We start from the raw sequence: 21,901 nt of genomic DNA, 5'->3' as shown, positions 1-21,901 counted from the left end.
ACCGAACAACTGATTGTTCTGTGCAGTGACTGTCTTTGACTCTCTACTACTAAAGATTTGTCCTGATGGAAAGCATCAAACAGCATGCGTGTGAATTCAGATCAATAAACAAAAAATTAAAAAATAATAATCTAGATATCCATATGTTCCAGTATAGTTTTACCAATCAATATCCAGAATCTGTTTGGCACTTTACTTTTGATCATAGTTATCAAAGTAACAGAGCAGTTATAACGACATGGGTACTCTCTGGTCTCCTTGGTTAACAGATGCAATCCAAGTATTTTCTTTCTTTGCCTTTCTTAGCTTAGCTACTGATGCTGTTGTGCTTCCAGCAGTTCTAAACTAGAGCCCTACCTCACTGTTACTCCTTGGAGAAGAAAGTTCCAGAACAGATGCAATCCTTACCCTTATGGTTTCTGTTTGGAGAGTCTGTTCTGCCTGAGTTGAAAGTTAATGTGCTGGCATAGGGGCATTGTTAGGACATGGCTTGAACTGGTGACTGAGCACCTGGTGAAGGGCTGTGGTTGGCCCAGGGAGCACAGGCAGATTGTTTGCATCTGTGCTCCTCATGTGACCACAAACGGGTAGACTCAGGGTGAAGCTACACTGGGCTCACATAAAGGCCAACCACTGAAGGGAAAGTATCTCTTGGACTTACACTACTTCCTGAGAAGGAGTGCTGCATAGCTAGAGAGCTCCTTCATTGGTTCAGTTCAGCTGTTCTTTCTGTATATGGCTATTGACCTACCTGTGAATACTTTGCCTGGTATTGCTAAGAATCTGTAAGAAGGAATTTTGCTTCTTCATGAGCAGAACACTGATGTGCCAACAGAGAAGAAAGAAGAAGTCTCATCTTGTTCATTTCTAGTCATACAAGAATCTATATATGTTTCTGGTTATATATAGAATAAGTTGTGTTTGAAGTCTTCAGAGAGCAAGAGGCAATAGCTGTTTTTTATTCTTTGTGCACAGAGTACTTTCATTTTCATATTTTTTCTCCTTACCAGTTTGCTTAGAATTTTTTGAATTTCAAGTCCTTTTTTATGATGTATAATCAAGAACTGAGTTTATGAGAATGGTTTGGGTTTGTTGTTTTGTTATTCAGTTGTGATTAGCAAGCTTGCACAAGTGAGACTTTGCTTTTTCAGCTGTTTTTGAAAGAAATTTAGAATAAATTTCCAGGTAGACTCTTATCTTGCTAACGGCTGACAAGTTCAGAAAAGTTGGCCTATCTCAGGCTTCAGTGAAAGCAAACAAGATATAGCAAATATTGACTTAACACATGTCATCTCAGTAAAGTAAATGTTTGTGTTCTGTTCTTATGTGTGGCATAGGATACACTGGGGGGAAAAAAAAAAAAAAAAACACACAAAAAAAACCCACCAACAAAAAGCACAACAAACATTCCAGAACTTCCTGGTGCTACCTGGTGTGTTGTGTTCTGAACTATTTCAACTTTGATAAGAAATTCACTAGATTAGTAAGTTGTTTTTTGTTGTAATTGTGTATCTTTTTTTTTCAGTTGCATCTTTTTATCTGAACTGTGAATACACAAATATCAGCCTGAACCATTTGACTTGACTTAGAACCTTGTGCTAAACTCATTTAGCTGATAAGGATAAATTTAAGATTCTTTTTTAGATTCATCTTTTCACATCAATCAAATGTCATGATGATGATTAATGCTATTAAGAAGTGTTTATTTGGTTTGCAGACTATGTACTATATATATTTTAGCAGTATACAAAAGGTATAAATAAAAAAAGACGAGCTTGTATGTTTGCATGAGTTTATTTGTATAGATTAAGATGAGTAGATCAGAGTGAGAACTAATCATGTTAACTGAGAATAATTTATCAATTTTTTTATTATTGCAAGGTACATCTAAAATGTTAGTGCAATTTCCCAGCACCTTTGGGAAATGAGTCAACAATAGCATTAGTATTCTTGTTGTTGAAATAAATAGAACATGTGTTTCATGAGACAACGTGGAATTCTTCTAAGTGCAAATGTTAAATATATAGCATGTCCCATCTGGTCTCAGAGTCTAGTTGGATTTAACCTATGTATTTCCTGAGCTAAGTTAGTGTAGTTTTTAAAGTTATTATTGTTAGATAGTGTAGTATTAAGTAAATATTGTTAAAATGTTAATAGATAATCTCTTAGTACAGTAAGGTGACTGCATAGTGTAAAGAAGTAACAGTGAAGGATATACAGTTTTTGAAGTGAGTCCATGTATAGTTTCAATTGTCTCACCACAGAATTGTTTGCAGCCAGGTCTGTTCTGCGTGGAGTACTCTCCCAGTGGTCTTGGGGCAGGCCCCAAAGGTCATGGCATCATCTGGACTAGCTTCCTCCCTGGAATCTTGTCTGGATCTTCTCCTGCTCTGCTCCTGGAGAGCAGAGTAGTTATGTTTAAGGGAAGGGATGGGTTTAACTTTGAAATGATAAATATGTCCTTGATCCTATCCTAGTTTCTGATTATGCTCGTGCTGCAAAATCACTGCTTTCAGAGGGAAGGCACTGAACTGAGAAGACTTGGATTTCCGACATGCAGTGGAAACTTAAACTAGGGGCTCCCTTATCTTCTCCTGATATTTACTGCATTAGATATTTACAGTATTTTGTCCCTTGATATTCCACGGATAGCTAGCTCAGATGGAGTTACTTTTGTTTAAAATTTATAGCATTGATATCTGACAAGAAATGGACACTTCCTTTCCTTCTTTCTTGATTGCTGCAGGAAATTTACTATTTCTTTTCCCTGTCAGGCAGCACAGAGAGAGTGCAATTCCCACTGCTGCATTCATCTACATTCATCACAAGCATTCATGTATATCTCTAAGTACAACTGATGAATTACATAAGGGTACAATGTAATTTCATAACAGTTTATTATGTACCATACAGAATTTTTCTAACGGCTATAGGGTGAAAAGTAGCTAAGAAGCATATCCAGATCCTAATCTTGTCTTTACTAGACATAAAAGCTGTTTGACATATTGGCTCTCTTCCTGGTTTAGAATTGGAAATGAAGCGGGCTTTCCTTTGTCATCTGCTCATATAAGCACTGCAAGGTATTGTGTAAAGTTGAGATTGTAGTAGGAACTGTTTAAAGACCTGGAATGACTACTGAAGTAATTATTGTTGGTTGCGTAAAAATATATTTTGTACAGCTTCAAAAATGTAATGAAGCTGCTGAACTTTTAAAATTCTGCTATGTCTTTAATTCTTTTCCTTTGTAGATGGATTAAAAAAAAAAAAAAGTTACAGTAAGTGCTGTAGTTTTTATTCTTTCAACAGAAGGATGGGATTATTTCAACTTTTGTATTAAAAAACCCTCACACATTAAATGAATTGCATTAAAGTGACATATTAATAACTTGGAGCTAGCAATTTCATTTCCCAGTGCCTACTTTGAGTCCTCATGGTCTAATACATCTTAACTTCAAAGCGGTTTCTTCAGGATACAGGAATGGAGTTTGAGTGTGATTTCAACAATAACGATTGCTTCTGACTTTGATAATTACTTATACATGCAAGGACAGTTCTGCCTGTCTCTCTTTTTTTTTTTTTTTTTTTTTTTTTTTTTTTAATTCCCTCCTGCCCCTCTGCTTTTTGAAGAGCTTTATAGTTGAACAGATTGCATGGACTGATTTTATGGATGGTGATGTGTGAAAATAAACGCTGTTACAACACTTGATCAAAATATTTCTGTTTCTCAAAGTAACATACAGGATAAAGGATGAATGCAAATTCTGCTCCAACTGATAACAATTTTAATTAAAAATAGTGTTAAACTCATCTCATGAAGAAGGGGGCTAATGTTTTTATGAACAGATCTTATTAGGGTATTCCTCTTACCTGAAGTAGGAGTGACTTTTATTCACCATGCCCCTTACCTCTTCTGTTTAACTTTGCAGTTACAGCCTGATTCATTAGGTTTGATTGGTGCTGTAGTGTGCACCGTGTGTTGCCTTTGCTTAGGATACCAGTTGCTTTAATGAGTGATGGAGCAGCAACTGGATTAAGATCCCAGGGAGATGCTCAGTGCTACTGCAAGGCTAAGAGATCATGTGTGGGCGAGAGCGTAGGATCCATGGCAGGTATGTGAAATCTCAGCTCTAGAAGAGAGAAGTAAATGACTGTCCCCAGGATCTGTGTAGCTGCCTCCTAAGCCAGCCTAGGAGAATTCCTATTACTTCTAAAACAAATCTGTGCACCTTTCAGGTAATACATCAGGAAATTCCTCTGTTCCTGTGAGAGTAGTTGCAATTTATTTAAATCCAACATTTATTATTACTAGTAGTATTCATGCTTCACTACAAGCACTGTATGTAAGTGAAGGTATAATATTTGGCAAAATTGTTTGATTACTTATTTCTTCAATAACAAGCTCTTTCCCTTCCTATAGCTAGGTGTATTTCTCTATCTCAGTTTCTTTATAAAGGAATTAATCCATTTATTCAATATTTAAACTGTAAGAGCAAAATACTATTTTTAGGCCAAGCAGAACCAGCAAAACCATTATGTAATGCAAATAAAAAGATTTCTGTTGACCACGATGTTCTTCTCTAAGCTGCAGCATCAATGCCCCGTCAATTAATGCTAAAGTAATTTTATAGCACTCACTTTTACATTGTATGGCATTATAATAATTATTATTTTAACTAGGGCATTGTATAGCTCTGGGAATTGATGATGAAAGATGCATTTTATGTATTAAATGATGTCAAGAACAAGAATATAGGTTAAGTGAGATGATTTGCAATTTTGAAACATCCATTTCCTGTAGGTAATGTCTGTATGTCAAGAGGTGACCTTGTTTTTAACTCCAAGATTTAGGAGAAAGCTGGAGAACACTCAACCTTAAACCTGAATTAACATCACATTCTCTACTTCAAAGTGAAGAAAAAGGTATTCGTTATTGGTGATACTGCTGAATGTACCTACAATCAGGTGAAATTTGTATACTGGCCTTCAGCTTTTCTTCACAGCTATTGATTCACCCTTGAAAACTAGATTGAGACTATAGACCACAGAAAATCCCATTCCAAGTTAATTATGTGGATTTCCATCATTAAAATGAATGTCAGAAAACTTAATCCATTTGCTGTATTGATTTGCTAGTGAGAACTTCTGTATTCTCCTGTGAATGTTGCTTGCTTACATTGGCAAAGCTCATGACCCTGACTGATCTGGAGATGATAGCTATTCTTAACAGGATTTTTTATAATTCATTACAAGTTTGTGTGAAATATATATATATATATATATATTTTTTTTTTTTTCTGAAGAATTGCTGTTTTCTGAGCTTTGCCTTCTAATAATTAAGAAGTGAAGCCAAAAGAAAATATGGAATAATTTACAGACCATCAGTTTGGCAATTAGAAAAATACATCTTCTTTGAAAAGCTGTATTTGTCAACAAGACAAAGCACATCCGAAAATGCATTTTATGTGCAGAAAGAAGCTCTTGTCTTTTCTTTCTGTCACCTATGGGAAAACATTCTGTAATAGTCTTTGACATCCTTTAAAATTAAGTTGTTGCCTTGACTGAAATGCCTGTATGAGAAAGGAAGAAATCTTTTAGGTAGTGAGTTATGATCTTTGTTTTGTTACAGAGAGGATTTTGCAAAACTTGAGGCGCATATATATATATATATATATATATGTGTGTGTGTGTGTGTGTGTGTATGTATATATATATGTATATATATATATTAAGAAAAATTTTATTTTTTTCTTTATTAAGAAAATACATGTTTTAAACCAATTCAGTAAACCTTTTCTTTTGACTGCATTTGGCTTTTCTGCAAAACAATTGCTATAGGAATTTATAAATGGTATATATATGGATAATATATGGAATAGTAAAGATTATCAACAGGAGGTTTTTCTGCTCTCACTGATGGCTTGTTATTGTCTCATGGAGCCTGAAGAAGGACATTAGGTTATCATGCCCTTATTCTGCTCCACGAACAGAAGATAATCTACCATGTAACTGGATATGGGGAGGTGGGGGGGGAAACCGTTGTTTGATAAAATTGTAAAATTCTAAAATATTGCAACGGTCAAAAGCCTCTTTTAGATATAGTATGTTTCTCATAATTCTCATATTTTTGAGGACACGTCAGTGCTGTCATCCAATTTCCTTTTCATCTCAGAAAGTATTCTTTTGCTGTGTGGGGGTCAGAGCACTGGCACAGGTTAGCCAGAGAGAATGTGAGTCTCCTTCTTTGGAGATCTTCAAAAGATAGACATGGAATCCAGACATGGGCCTGTGCACCCTGCTCTAGCTGTCCCTGCTTGAGCAGCAGGTTGGACCAGATGGATCCAGAGGTCACTTCTAACCTCAACCAGTCTTTATCTCCTCCTGGAAACAGTTATGCGTTCCCTTACTTTTTCACATGAGACAGTCATAGGAAGAACAATTGGTCCAAATAACTGGGGGGGGGAAAAAATAAATAAAGCTTATCCATACATCTTTTTTGAGATCTCTCAGAAGGTATTGAAATAAGTCACTATTGCATAGTAATGATATTTTTAAATTGCCTGGATGTACTTTATCCAGGCCTCTCTTTCATGAGGCATTTCTGATGTAAATAATTTAAAGAATAGAACTGAAAAGATAATATTTCTCTAAGAAATTTAGGGACCCCTTTATCACGGCCGACCTTCCTGGAATGGGACAGCAGTGCTTGCTATCACGCTTGCATTCTTGAAGGTTCAGTGTGTTTTGATTGTACTCTAGTCAACATATTTCTAAATAAACAAATATTTAAATGTCTAAAAAGCTGCAGAGTGAAATAGCGTTTCCTTCAGGGGATACTTGAGATGAAAAAGCTAGGAGAAAGTGGTAATAGGAGGAGGTCAAGATACTACAGAAATGGTGAGAACTCAGAATCAGAACTCAAACTAGTAAATGGCTAAGAATACTTCTTTGTGCCTCTACATATTGCTTTCTAAATAGGCTACTTTGTAAGAATTTTACCCTCTGTGATGTTCTTATTCCTTCCACAATTATGGAAGCTGATGTTTTGTTCTTGGCTTCTGTCTCTAGGATAGCAATAGCAATTTGAGTCTCTTCTTACTGGACTAAGGAAGGTACTGTCAGCTAAAAGAGAAACTGTATGTGCCCATTATTGGAAATGCTGGATCATAGTACTTATACCAAAATTCCCTGTTTTCTGCTAGTTTGAGACAGAAAAAGCTGTTCCTTATTCCTTTTGAGCAAACAAGCACTTTTATTTTCTCTATTTTTTTTTTTTTTCAAGTTTAATCGAAAAAGAAAGGAAATAATACTTGAAGCTAGGTGTTGCTGAAAACTTTTGTTTGGTTATAATAACTTTGGACTTATTTTTTTATATAGCATAGAAAGAAGGGAGGGGGGAATCTTTTATAGGGCTGTCCAAAGAGTTTGCGCTATTTTTAAGAATTTTTTTCATTGATAGTAACCTTCAAAGGAGAAAGAACTCGTGAGAGATGCAATAATTTTGTTACTTGTCTGACTACAAGAGTAAAGGGAGCCCCTTACAATGTAATGCTAGCCTTTTGTCAGCAAGTAGTTTCTATATAGTGAAAATAATTTCATCTGCCATCTGCACTTGTGTCTTTCTTATTTTATGCATGCATATTTATCTATTTATTTAAAAGAAGTTGCATGCTATTGCTGAAACTATCATCTGGCTTGTTGCTGCCAAATTGAGTGTGGCCCTGTTGTTTATGAAGACTTCATACAATAACAGTGAGGCTAGAACTAGGGAATCTTTACTTTTCATGTTGTACATCTCTCCTTTCAAAAAGTTTCAACTCCAGTCAATGATGTGGTCTGGTAAGTTGTTCTTGCACCACTATGATACTTTGCTAGGTATTCGGATGTATTGTCATCTTCTAAAAGAAGAAAAACTGAATAACACCTGTATGAGTCTTATAATCCATTCAATATGGAGAGCAATAAAATTTCTGGTATATATATGTACATATGTATTTAGATCATTAAACCAGGACACATCAGTTTCCTTATAATAGATGATTTATTTGCAGGAATGATTGAATTTTATTTAACTTAATTTTTGTCTAAAACACAAGGTTTCACTCAAAAAAAAAAAAAAAATTGAAACACATCTTACTTTTATACTTGCTCAGTCTCTGCATACCCTCTTAGTTTTTAAGCATCAAGATATGTAAGCAGAAAAAGGACGTAAAGAATAACAAATGAATTAATGCATTACAGATTATTTTCTCCTGAGAAATAACAGGTAGGCTTTGGTTGCTTTTAAAATGATTATTATTTAATTTTAAACAAATATTTCTAGGTAGTAAGCAAACTGAAAAGTTTTCATAGGAAGGTTTTATTTTCATACCAAAAGATTTTTATTTTTATTTTTTTATCAGGATTGAAAATTGCCGAACCTAGGAATGAAACTAAAGATCCTCCTGATTGTAGTAAACGCTTCCTTGCATGTGGGCCATACGTCCTCTCTGCTGGAGCAGACTCATTCTGTTGACAAATTTATCTACATAAAATTGCTTGCACTGAACTGATTATTTGGTGCAGTGATATCAACAGGATTAGTAGTTCACCAAGTTTGCTTTTATTGAATTGAACATGGTTTTGCATATGAAGTACTTTAGGAAATCAATGCTATCTCTTTCTAACTTCTATTGATCTATTTATAGAGTAAGAATCATGTATCACATATACTGTCCTGTTAGGTCATAGAATCACAGAATTGTTTCACTTGGAAGGGACCTTTAACGGTCAGCTAGTCCAACTCCCCTGCTATAAACAGGGATGCCTACACCTATATGAGGGTGCTCAGAGCCTGGTCCAGGCTGGTCTTGAAAGTCTGCAGGGACAGGTCATGAACACAGCTCTGGGCAACCTGTTCCAGTGCCTCACAACCCTTACTGTGAAAAAAAACTTCTTACTTATATCCTACCTAAATCTACCCTCTTTAAGTTAAACCCTTGTCCTGTCACAACAGACCCTGCTAAAGAATCTATCCCTTTCTTTATAGCCCCCCTTTAAATACTGGAGGGCTGCTATCAGGTCACTGTGAAACCTTCCCTTCTCCAGGCTGAACAGCTCCAGCTCTTTTAGCCAGTCCTTGCAGGAGAGATATTTCATCCCTCAAATCATTTTTGTGGCCCTCCTCTGGATTGGCTCCAACAGGTCTAAGTCTCTCCTGTACTGAGTACTCTATATCTGGACACAGGACTCAAGATGAGTTCTCGGCAGCACAGAGTAGAGGGGCAGAATTACCTCCCTTGCCCTGCTGGCTGTGCTTGTTTTGATGCAGCATAGGATATGGTTGGCTTTCTGGGCTGTGAGGGCACATTTCTGGCTCATGTCCAGTTTGCCATCCATCAGTATCCCCCAGGTCCTTTTCAGAAGGGCTGTGCTCCCTCCTTTCATCCTCCATCTTGTACTGGTAGCTGGGGTTGCCACAACCCAGGTGCAAGACCTTATGCTTGGATTTGTTGAACTTTATGAGGTTCACTTGGGCCCACTGCTTGAGCCTGTCTAGATCTTTCTGGATAGCATTCCATCCCTCTGTTGTGTCAAATGGACTACGTAGCTTGATGTCATCTGCAAACTTGCTGAGGGTGTACTTGATCCCACTGTTGAAGTCATTGATGAAGGCATAAAAGAATGTCAGTCACAGTACTGACCTCTGAGGGACACTATTTGTCACAGAACTCCATCTGGTCATGGAACCATTGACCACTAGTCTCTGGATACCATCTTTCAACAAGTTCCTCAGCACTGAACAGTTCAATCAAATCTGTATCTTTCCATTTCAGAGAGAAGAATCTTGTAGAGGACTGTATCAACGGACTTCTTGAAGTCCAGATAGATGACATTGGTGGCCGTTCCCTATGTCATAGAAGGCAACTATGGTCAGGTGGGACCTGCCACTAGTGAAACCATACTTGGTATCACCTCCCTGCCTTCCATGTGTCTTGGCTTAGCTAAGGACTGTAAAACAGGCTTCCTAGAGAGGTTCTTGGTTCCTCATGCCTGTCAGTGTAAAGGAGGCATTGCCTCCAAGAATGTGCTTTATCTTTTGTTTAGCCCTGAAATGGTTAGGCAATTGGACTTGATCTTTTTAGGTCTCTTCCAGCTACACAATACTATGCAATGCAGTTTCTCTTGAAAATTCAGTCTCTTCAGCAGCTGATGTATGCTGAAATGTTGGTGTTTTTAGCAGTCCTATGACCCCAAAATATCTGTTACTTGGTCTCATCACTACCAATGCTTGATCTTGTATAATTTTTTGCATAAAATCTAGCAATTATGTTAATGTAGTCAAAGGAAGTACACAGCTTTAGCAGTTTTTTTCATATTTTTTTAAAACAGAAAGATGATATTCATCTTACAAATACATTTTTAATTTTATCATGTGACTTTCTTCATGCATTGAACTTAAAGCCAGCATGCTTTCTCCACCAAGCAGTCCTCTCAGATAGACGAGAGAGCAATATTTAGCTCATCTAGTCTCTGTTGCAAGTCTGATGGTAGCCTAAAATGCTCCATTTTGCACCTGATATAGCCATCACCCATCTTGAAAATAAATTGTCCTAATCTATATCAGTGATCGACAGATTTGTGGCAGGTGCTCACATAAAGAATCTCTCATATGCTCTGCTTGCCATGATGAGTCAAAGAGGGTCTGTGGTCCTGCCTTGTCAACACAGCATTTTGATTGTTTAAGAATTACTAGAACAGCCATTTTTCAACGTATGTAATGAAATAACTTTAAAGGTTTCATAGAAGCACTTCTTTGCTTTTTGCTGTTGTCACTCCAATACACCAAAGGTTTGAAATCTAAAGTATTCTTGCTTTTGGGTGCATAAATATGCTACCATAGTGCTCCTCACCAGACTGATTGATGATGAGATGTCAGTGTCTTTTTAATTCCAGTCACTGTTTAATTTTCAGTTTAAAAGATTAGTTTCTAGTAGAGAAAAATTACAGATTGTTCAGGTTTCAACATTGCTTGTAAACATACCTCACAGGTGTTCAATACGCCTCCATATTTATGCTCTTCAAGCTTAAATATATTTTGTCTCACTGCACCACTCATTCTAACACAAATATAAAGCATGGAAAAAATATGTTTATAGTCATGCCACAAAAGTTGAGTATAGCAGAAATTTTAATCTAAGAAGGTGATATTCTGAACCAATTCCTGAATATTTGAGTAGTAGAAATACAAGTAGTTAAGTATCCAGGCAAATTCAGTTTTAAAATATTTGGGAAATTATGTGGTACTTGTATGGTTATGTGGTTTAGAAGTACACAGCTGCCTAAAATGTATGCGCTGTTTATTCAGAGATTCGTACTGTGTTCAGAAGACTGCTTAAAGCAACTGTAGGAATTTCTATCTATAAATAAAAATATTTTAATAAAAATGAATATATATCACTCCTATGTAACATATGTAAAATGTATAAATATGCTGTATATTATGTATAGATTAATTGCCTTTCATAATTCTGATATTTTTCACTGCTTTATCTTTGAATTATCAATTAAAAATCAATTAAAAAAACCCATAAAAAACAAATAGCACAATCTAACCAAAAAGAAACATAAAATATGATGACACAAGAAAGGACAATGAAGTCATCAGGCTGGCAGCATCTGGGCTCTGTGACCTTGCAGCTCTATTCACAGCACTTATCATATATGACTGAATTGGGTGCTTGAAAATTAGTATTGTCAAAAGCTATTATAAGTTACCTCTTGATTTGCTACTTACATTCATTACTTTAAATGCTGTGGAAGGGCAAATGCAGACTGCTTAAAAATTAATGTAGGTCTGACTGTTTGACTTGTGAAATATAGATCTGACAAAAGCTTTTGTGAATCTCTTTTCTGTTGTTGACATCTCACTTCTGTGCAGCTTTGTTTTGTGATTCAAATAGTTTCTTGCAGCTCTAGTTATAGTATAAGATAGAGTTAATGTTGTTCAGCCTCAGAGATCTTTTGAATGTTTCTGATTTTGCATTAATATACACTTTTGTAACTACAGAAAAGACCAAACTATGTTTTGACAACTACCAAGATTATCATCAGAAGACAAAATTCATTAGGAATACTTACTATACAGAGAAAACAGTGTCAGGAAAGACTTGGAGCAGAGCCTAGGATATGTGTGGTATATTCTTTTATTTTTCCCCTTAAAGAAAAACAAAATATGCCTGTAAAACAAAATTGAAAACATTTTCTACTGCAAACAAGTCCTACATTTTTATTATGGTCAAATATTCATTAATCACATATAAGACAGGTGGACCTGTGTATATAGGTATTTAAGGTATTTATTATTTTGAGTAGGCTTTATTGTCTTCTTAGATTTCCTAGTCTTAGCAAGGGCTCAAGAGTCATGATGTTATACTTCTTCACAACCTTGTTCTTCCTTCCTGTAAAATTTCAATTGACCAGTGCCTTCCTTCTGACCCGTACAGCATCCTCATTAGGCTCTTTTGAATTTCTGATTGCCCTGAGGAGATTTTATATTTCATGTTCTTCTAACTAGATATCAAACTCTTCTCTCTTGAATACTGTGAGTCTATACTGGGTCATGACTTCAAGTTAAGCAAAAATGTTCTATGGAAAATATAAGTAATCTGACTTCCTAGTTTAAGAATATTCTAATACTGCTGTCAGTTCTTGCCTTTCAAACAATAATAAAAATGAAATAATATTATCTCATGGGTGGAGGAGACCACAGGTTTCTTAAGTAGATGTAACAAAGAACTGTTCGTCCTGCAACTATGTATGATGTTTTGATGGAAGCTGATATCCTGACTGAAAATGTTTTTAAGCCTAAGTTACTTTTCAGTAGTCAGTTTTAAAAAATAAAATAAAACAAAAACAAAAACCCTCTCACTTTACCTGACTAATATCAAGTTAAGAAATTCTTTGATAGTAGATTAATAAAATGTTCAAAAATTAGGAAGCTTTGTTTATTTATATCACTTGTTGAGCTCTTCATTTGTTCAAATAACTACTTTTCTACATTGCTGACAAATTTCTGACAAAGGAATTTGAGCTTAACATGAAGAAACTTTATTAAATAGAGTATAATATCCTGACTTACAAGGAGATTGATTTGTATTTGAATTTAACAGTCAGAATAATAAGTAGTTCTCCATTGTCCATCTCCTGAACACGATAGGAAGTGAAGGGTTGGGAGTGATAGGCAATCTCAATTTGACTTCCTAAGTTACACGCAATATCGCTTTAAAAAATACACGTGATCTGTAGCGCTATCTGTTGGAAAAACTGGCTAGCATAGGCAAAATCAAGGAAACAGCCATATGAGTTCATTGGAAGAGAATCAGCTACTTAAAATTTTATTTTCTGAGAATCCACTTTAAAGGAAATATTATATATTACTCTGATATTCGGCTACTTGTGTGTATTGTAAACATTTTCTATCCAACAAATTATTAGAAACAGAATGCTATCTTAGGTAATTTAGAAACATCACAGATATTTCATAGAGTTCATGAATTCTAGTACCTAAAGTGCTGCTACTTGCTAGTCAACAGTTCTTGAAAAATTTACATGATTCTGATGTTTCAAAAATACATTTACTTTTTTAACTAATTCAAGAGCAGTTAGATCTTGCAAGCATATTTTAATTCAGCTGATAAATGAATTAAAAAAAAAATAATCCATCTTCACTTCTCAATGTCGTGATAAATCACCTGAAAGCTTCTTTCCACTTGCCTGTAAGGAACGTCAAAGGCACAGATGGTTGCAAATAAAATATCAAATGCTCACCTGATAACTGTGAAACTGAATAGCATTAATTAATATTCTCTGAGAAAAAGAACAAATAAATGCAGGAAATTCCAAATGATATAATTTTAAATGAATAGGTTTCTAGAATCAACTAAGGCTATATTTAAGCATGGTGAGTACATTAGCACAAGCTGGTAATAGATAAATAAAACTCAGAGGCAGTTAAGCTTTGAGTGCAGCATTAGAAATATAGTAAAAGTGATGCTGTTTACTAATTTTATATCAAAGACAGTGTCTACTCAAGTAAAGAAAAATGTTTCAATTATTGTTTCATAGCATATACTTGAGCAATTTAGTAAGGATAATATGTGCTGTTTTTTTATGTTGTGATTTTAGTCCCAAACTGCTTATAAAACTAGTACTAGCTATACCAGTGTTCTTATGACTGCTAATGAGTGTTTGGGGAATGATTTTTGAAGGAGACAGAAACGAAGTTGAATTTGTGCAATTTTACTGTACAATAGGGTATAACCTTTTATACATGACATGAAAGTAATTTTTACTTTTTTTTTTATGATTTGACTAGTTTGTTATAGTATTCTGAAACTCAAAAAGGAGCTAGAATGGATTAGAATTTTAGTAAATAAATTGATTTATTCACAAATGGGAGTATCTAATTTTAAATACATTACAGTACATAGTACATTAAAAAATTCCTGGAACCAAGAAGGAGTTCTGAATGTTTATTATGCACGTATGGAGATATCTTGTGAATCGGGTGTGATGCCTTAAATGGACTAAAACATTTCACAGGAGGATCTGAATTACTCCAAAGTAAAAATAATCAGGTTTTTTTTAGTGTTCTATTTTTCTCTTTTCCCTTACAAAGGGAATTTCCATACTGCATCTAATGATTGAGAATTAGGTTGTTTTTATGAGTTGTTAGAATTCACTCTGCTGGTGCTTAAGAAACATCTACTGAGATTTAGCACTTTACCCAGCCTCAGTCAAACAGGAATAGAAAGTCTACCCATATGAAAATCACAGAAGACCATCAAAGTCGAAAGATACTTTCCCTTAATAAGGTGGGTCTTTCCTTCATTAAGGATTAATCTTAGGTTTTTCTCCAGTTCTGTATACCGCTAATATTTTGTGGAGCAAACTAAAGGACATTTTAAAACTTGAGTTCAATCCTGTTACAAATCTCATAAGTATTTTAAGATTTGGATAAATGATTTTCTCCTTCAATCTACATATTAGCTGAAATTGTGGAAAAGAGAGCTTTTTTATTCAAGCTTTGTCCATGACATAGCAAGTCATGTAAGCAAATATAATATTTACTTTTTTAGTCTAAAATAGTTTATGTAGAAGTGTCAATCTTTTTCTAAATGGTGGTTAGGAGATGAAGTAATGAATAATACTCCTTTTAAAGTAGTCTAGGCAAACAATCTACAAACCCTATTGTTTTTGTTTATCTTCCTCTTTATTTTGTTGTTGTGATTGGTTTTAACTATAGTTTCTATTAAAAACAGCTTGTAAAGTATTTCAGTCTCTCAGTTTGCTGCTCTAATTTGTATGCAGCCATCTTCGGAGGCTGGGATGAATTCATTTGCTGTGATAAGCAGCAGGTGCTCTGTGTTGTGGCCCTATCTGAAAGATGAACAATGAGGCTGTGTGTTGTGTTCTTAATATTTTCCTGATAAGAATTATCCTATTTTAGTTTAGCTATGATGTTCCTGAAAAATTACATTTCAAAGTCACTTACTTGTGCAGATGGTGCCACAGAAGCTGTATATGTGTAGCTGTATTTGAGCACCTGTGAAAGACAGAGATTTTATGGAATGAAGAAAAGAAATTTCTGGCAGACACCACTATGGATTCAATTACCAGAATGTGAAATTTCTATCAGGTGCAACTGTTTCTCTTTCTTCTATTCTTATCATCATTGCCGTGTCCTCCATCTTAAGAGACATGAAGTACAAGCACATACTAAAACAAAAACAACTGTCTCCCTCCTTTCCCCAGCACCTTTCTATGACAGGAAGATAAGAATGATTCAGTTTCTCGTTCATTCTCTTCGGCAGATATGCTGTTTAACAGGTATGAGAAATTCCATCAGGCACCCTTAACAAACTGAAGGATTCAGACTCTCTAAGTCTGCTATTTTACATTGGTAGCTACAGTTTCTAAAGAAATCATTATTTTAGTTCCCCAAAATAGATATATAAACTATGGTAGTTATTCTCTTTGCCCTCATAAAACACATGCATAATATTGGAATACTCATGTTCCTTTTTCTTTATTTGCAGTATATATAGAAATAGATAAATAATGCCTGCAACTTTTCTTATAAATGTTTTGCTTTAATTTTTGTACTTCTGCATGAAAATATATTTTGCCCTAGTAAATCTGAATAAGCTTCTGTTTTTGTTGTTATAATGTCTTGAGTAAGAGAAAACTAGAAGTTCAGTGTATGGTCAGCCAGGAATTGCACCACTGTGAATGTGCCCAGGGTGTGCTATCATGATAATATAGCATCATCATAGCATCATCATAGACCCTTTAGCATCCTCAACAGCAGGTGTCTTATAAGCGTGATAGATTTGCATTGTTAGTTTGTGGTGAACCTTTTACAGAGCAGAAAACAACATGCATTTTTTTGGCAATATTCTGGGCTCTGTCTTCTGTAGCTCTGCCTAGTAGCAGGAACCCTGGGTGAATATCGCTGCTCATTTCATTCAGACTACCAGACTGAGCTCTGAAATGGAAAAGACTGTGTTAAGCTGTTTATTATTTTCTTTGATTTTCTTCAGTTTTTACCATCTACTGTGGCTGAATTGAACAAAGTTGTATTAAGCTTGGACTAGTACTGTAGTTATAGGTCTCTCTAAGAAACATTGCAAAGAGTATTACATAAAAGATAATGATTTCTAGTATTGATCTTCAAGTGAACATTGATATTAAAGTAAAAAAAAAATCATCTATTTACATTTTTCCAAATAGTTGGCATTTTTGTGAATATGCATATATACTTTACCAACAGACAATATTAGAAACACACTTTATAGTTTTCTTTTCTTTGGTCAGCATATAGAGGCAAAATTTCCAGCACTTCTATAAATGTTTGTTGCAGTAGATAGACAACTCTGAATTGTTTGCGTGCTCTACTCTGAGCACTTGCCCTTGGTTGAACTGCTTCAATCCTTACAACAAAGACTATGGTGCTATGTTACTGTAGAACTGCTGCATGAAATTATGCATGAGGCACATGCATCATTCTGAAGAATGAGGAATGCTAGAGATAACTGTTCTTAGCACAGCAAGTATCACTTGGAGTTGCCAAAATACACATAAATCCCATTAAAAAAATATATCCAAATTGGCTATCTTGAATTCTGTAACATAGACTGAAAACTGCTAGAGAAAAGTAAACAAAGGATAATTAAATTAAATAGCAGTACATAAAGACACACAGGTTGTAGGCAAGACAGAAGTTGACTGGAGCCGGTATTGATACTCATACTCTTTTGATTGCTCCATTAACGATAAAGGAAGAAGTATACAAATGTGAGAATAGAGTGGACTTTTGTATCACTCTTTCTGGAAGGCAGAAAGATAATGCAGTTTAGATAGGAAAAAAAGCAAAACAGCCTATTTTGGAAAAAAATAATGTGAAAGACAGGGATTAGGTTGGATGATTTTATGGTGAAAGAAGGTGATGACAGTACTTTCTAGTATGCTGCAAGCACCGTGGAGCAATAGCAGGTAACAAATGATAACATTACTTCCACCTGAATCCCTGAGTTAGCTACACATTCTCACCTGGTGCTCAACCATTTGTTCAGGCTGTGACCTGGCAATTCAGCTGCTATGATGTTACTTCAAAAATGTATATTAAAATATCTGGGTTTTCAGAAGTAAACATAAAAATGTATCTAAGTATAAAACACAGTAAGGATGAGGGAAAAAATAGAGGCAGTTTTCTGATAAGAAGTGAGGTAGACCAATTTTAAGCATATAGAGAAATAACATATCACCAGACAAATGATGGTGCCTATCTTCACTGCTTTAGTGAAAACATGCTTGAGGTACTCTGTCATTGCTTCATTCTGGCAAATGACAAATGATAAATATTCTTACTAAAAGTGATTAAATATCTGTGAGAATTGTGGTAATGGTTAAAAAAAACCAATCAACCAACAACAGCAACGAAAAAACAGATGAAAGGCCTTATGAATACATAACAAGTACTTGATAGTATAATTAGAAACTCCTAATCCTGTCTTAGGTTTGATTTCCAATCCTTGATCTCTTGACAATCTTCAGGAGTCACAGTTTCAGGGATTACCATCTCATGTTGTCCAGCATTTTCCTTCTGCACGTCTTCTTTTCTGCAGAGTGGGCATCTGCCTGACCTGAGATAGGCAGTGCCACAGTGAACAAAACTGGCTTTTCAAAACCTGGGTTATGTTTCTCACAGTTCACATTCCTTCAAAACGTGCCAAAAAAGGGGCAGAGATGAAAATGAAAATGAAAAAAATTATTTGCGTAAACCCCGGTGTCCTTTGTGAATGTAATTTGAGGTCTTCCCATCTAAAAGCAATGGATAGAACTGGAGAAGACAGTAGAAAAAGGAAGCAACCATGGCTCAAATTATGGAATGATAACAAGTAAATGAAAAATGAGAATATGATTTTCCTGCTCAAATAAGAGGTAGACAGAGGAGACATAACTGAGACATAACTGAGATGTCTAGAATCTTAAGGGCTGTCGAGAAACGAGTTAACCTCTGAACTCACTATTTTTATTTATTTATTTAAAAAAGAGGGAAGAGATCAAATAAGATGACAAATAGTATCTTCCACTTTATTCGGGTTTCATACTAAGTAATTTTAAGTTTTCACTGTGTAAAAAATGTTTGTTTAAAAATAAGCTTGAAATATCTTAAAGGAGTCAGAGACAAGAACTGAAAAGAGGAGCTGGACAAATATGTGAAGAAAGTCTCTGACGACAAATATATAATATATATTTATATATAATGAAACATTTGTTTGGCTCAGAAATTCCCTAGCTTGCAAAATCTCTCAGGCTGAAAGAAACTTGGGGAACAGTTCTTAAAATCTCCTGTAGGCACTATTGGTATTAGGAACAAACTACTGCATGGGAAGGGTGCTTGGTCTCTCCAGTGTGGGTATATTTGTAGTTTTAATGCTGGTGTTTGATAGAGTTCAAGAGACTGTGAAGTATCTTCAGCTTTCATTAATTAGAAAAGAAAGGGAGATAGTGTATTATTTTACTGATACAATGCAGTTAAAATTTGTCTGGAATTCTCAAGATGGCAAAGTATATTTATTACCTTCTGTCTTAAACTGTGATATTGGCTGGTCACATAGTGCACTCAGTCCTGGAGATGCGTTCAGTGTGAGATGAGTATATATTCCACTACATTAAATTTGTAAAAGATTTTGAGATTCTTTGAGATGAAATGAGCTATATAAATGCAAGCTGGTATTATGTTTGTAAAATGTCTGTGACTGAAAAGATCAATCTTCCAGAAAAATGTCAGTAGAAATAACCAGTTCATTATTTCTGGAGTCTGAGAATAAGAAGGGAATAGGAAATAAACCCAGAGGACTGGATAAAAGTGATCTGTTTTGGTGTCTTTTCCTTCCTGAAGGAAAATGGTGGATTCTAGCTAGTATCAAATAATGCCTTGAACTTGGCCTTTCACAGTTCATGTACGCTATTATATATCATAATCTGTGTTTCTACACGAAGAAATATCATAACAGTTTTGTACATGTGAGAGATATTTCAACAAATCTGTGATTAACTGTTTAAAAGCATTTCAATTTTTAGGAAGTATTATTTAATAATAGAAAAAATCTGCCTATACGTTGATATGTTATAATCTATTAGTTGAAAAGTGTGTAGCTTCTTCCAGATCTAGTAGAAAACCTGCCCGTTTTCTGTGTGGAATCTGAGAGAGTATTCTCTTCGGAAATTCTTGCAGCTGTACTGTGTACAAGGAGCTAGGCAGGGATTTTACCAGGACAGCTGGCCCAAACTGGCCAAAGAGATATCCAATACCATCTCAATGTGCTCAGCAATAAAAGCTGGGGCAAGGAAAGAGGAAGAGATGAACTGTTGGAATTGATGGTATTTGTCTTCCCAAATAACTCTTAAATGTGATGGGCCTTGCTTCCCTGGAAGTGGCTGAACATCTGCCAGCTGATGGAAGTAGTGAATGAATTCCTTGTTTTGGTTTGCTTGCATGCATAGCTTTTGTTTTGCCTAGTAAACTTTGTCTCAACCCACGAGTTCTCACACTTCGAACTTTTCTGGTTCTCTCCTTCATCCTATTTGGGTAAAGCGAGCAAGTGGTCATGTGGTGCCGAACTGCCTGGTTAAACCACAAGAAGAAAGCTGAGAATAGCATGCCAAGCAGATAAAACTGCTTACATTCTAATATGTTCTAAATCAACTTTCTCCACTTTGGTAGAGCCAAAAAGAGAGGCCTGGTGTTTTCTGTACTGCATGTAGTATGTGTGCACCATTGAACTGGCTTGTATGCATCAGACATATTGTGTTTAATGGAAGTATACGACAGATCATATGGAATAACTAATATGTGTTGGGCATATTAAGAACACAGTGTAGCATTTTAATATTAAATATAGTAAGCTACTGTCCACAATGGTAGGGCAAACAAGTATTTCTTTCTTTCTGAAATTTTCACCTGGACTCAGAATGCCTGCTTCAGCAATTTAGCAGGCACTGGAGCAGGTGTAACCTAGTCAGTAATTTGTTATGTAGCATAGTTTTTTTTCTATATTGCAAGATAACAAGAGCATGTAAACTTCCGATTTCGCAGGAAACAAAGCAATAGAAATTGAAATATGTTTACAAAAATCTGCAGAATTAGTTTATTTGTCAGATCATTTATTATTCCTGCTTATTGGTAATTGCCATCTATTTTTAAAATGTTTCTATTTTGGAAAGAATTTCAAATATAAGTCCAAATATTGGTTTTGTTATGTAGAAAGCAATTTTTTTTTTGTTTTGTTTTGTTTTTGTTTTTTTATTATTTTCCATTAGAAATTTGACAACAATTATTCTCCAGAACAAAAGTCTTTCATGCAGTCAATGACAGTAATAATAGTTTCTGAATGTATAGGTTCTGATTTATAGATAATTACATGGAAATATTAATTACTAATAAACCTTAGGCTGAAAACTAATTTCTCAACATGGCTGGTGCAAAGAGTCAATACCATAGAACAACTGTGGAAATGGATATAGTCAGAAAATAACTAGAAAACAAAATAAAGCACGACATAATGTTCTTAAAGAAGTCATTCAAAGTTTAATTACTTGAGAAAGAGCGTACCGGAAGTCTTTATTGATCTCTGAAGAAGCTTTTGGTTCATAGCACTCTATAAATCAACTACTTTTTAGAAATGTTCCATGAAAACCTCTTTCAAATTGCACACAAATTAGTTTTTGCAAGTCTTCTATTGTACAGATTTTTTTTATAAATGCAATATGAAAAAAAATCTTTACATTTCTCATTTGTACTACTTTCCACGTTGTCACAGTTTAGTTGATTCTATCACAAGTGACAGGGCTTCCTCCCCCTTTTTTTGCCTTTCCCAGTGAGGAAGAAGTATGAAGGACATGAACAAGATAAGGAGAGATAACTAATTTACTACAAATAATAAAAGAATGTAAGATGATATGATACAAGAAAGAAAAGAGTTACATGTAATAAATCAAACAAATGTAAGAGAGAGAGGAGTTCTGACCATGTTGCTCACTGATCTGCTGGAAACACAAGAGAGTCTTCTCCCCCATCACTGTGTTATTCTACCTCTTCTACCTGGAATTGGACATCGCATGGGGAGTATTGGACACTTGTGGGAACTGTAGGGTGTATCTTCCTCTCAAAGAGCCCAAACTCACATAAGAATAGCTGATGCTGCAGGGACCCATGATGTGCAAATAACTAAGACTGCTAGGATCTGACCCAGAAAAGTGCAGCTCCTCAGCACTATGTTTCGGCACTGACCAGCTTGCCACATGATGCCATGATATGGAATACCGGTAAAAACCATGACACACATTTTGCCAGAAT

General features: G+C 35.2%; 1 long non-coding RNA gene and 1 pseudogene across 1 annotated transcript in view; one reads left to right on the top strand and one right to left on the bottom strand.

Annotated features, from left to right (window-relative positions):
* The first annotated feature begins 1,390 nt into the window (after positions 1-1,390).
* Positions 1,391-21,901, top strand: part of LOC104910309 (uncharacterized) — a 182,305-nt gene continuing 161,794 nt past the window's right edge. The window contains exon 1 of the long non-coding RNA XR_014882501.1: positions 1,391-1,483. This is a non-coding gene — a long non-coding RNA (uncharacterized LOC104910309). The remainder of the gene's footprint in view (positions 1,484-21,901) is intronic.
* Positions 6,369-9,655, bottom strand: LOC146544717 (uncharacterized; annotated as a pseudogene).

The sequence above is a fragment of the Meleagris gallopavo genome, chromosome 3, assembly GCF_905368555.1.
Source record: "Meleagris gallopavo chromosome 3, MGAL_WU_HG_1.1, whole genome shotgun sequence".
Lineage (NCBI taxonomy): Eukaryota > Metazoa > Chordata > Aves > Galliformes > Phasianidae > Meleagris > Meleagris gallopavo.
Note: the sequence above shows the minus strand (reverse complement) of the source record. Positions and strands in the feature narration are given on the sequence as shown.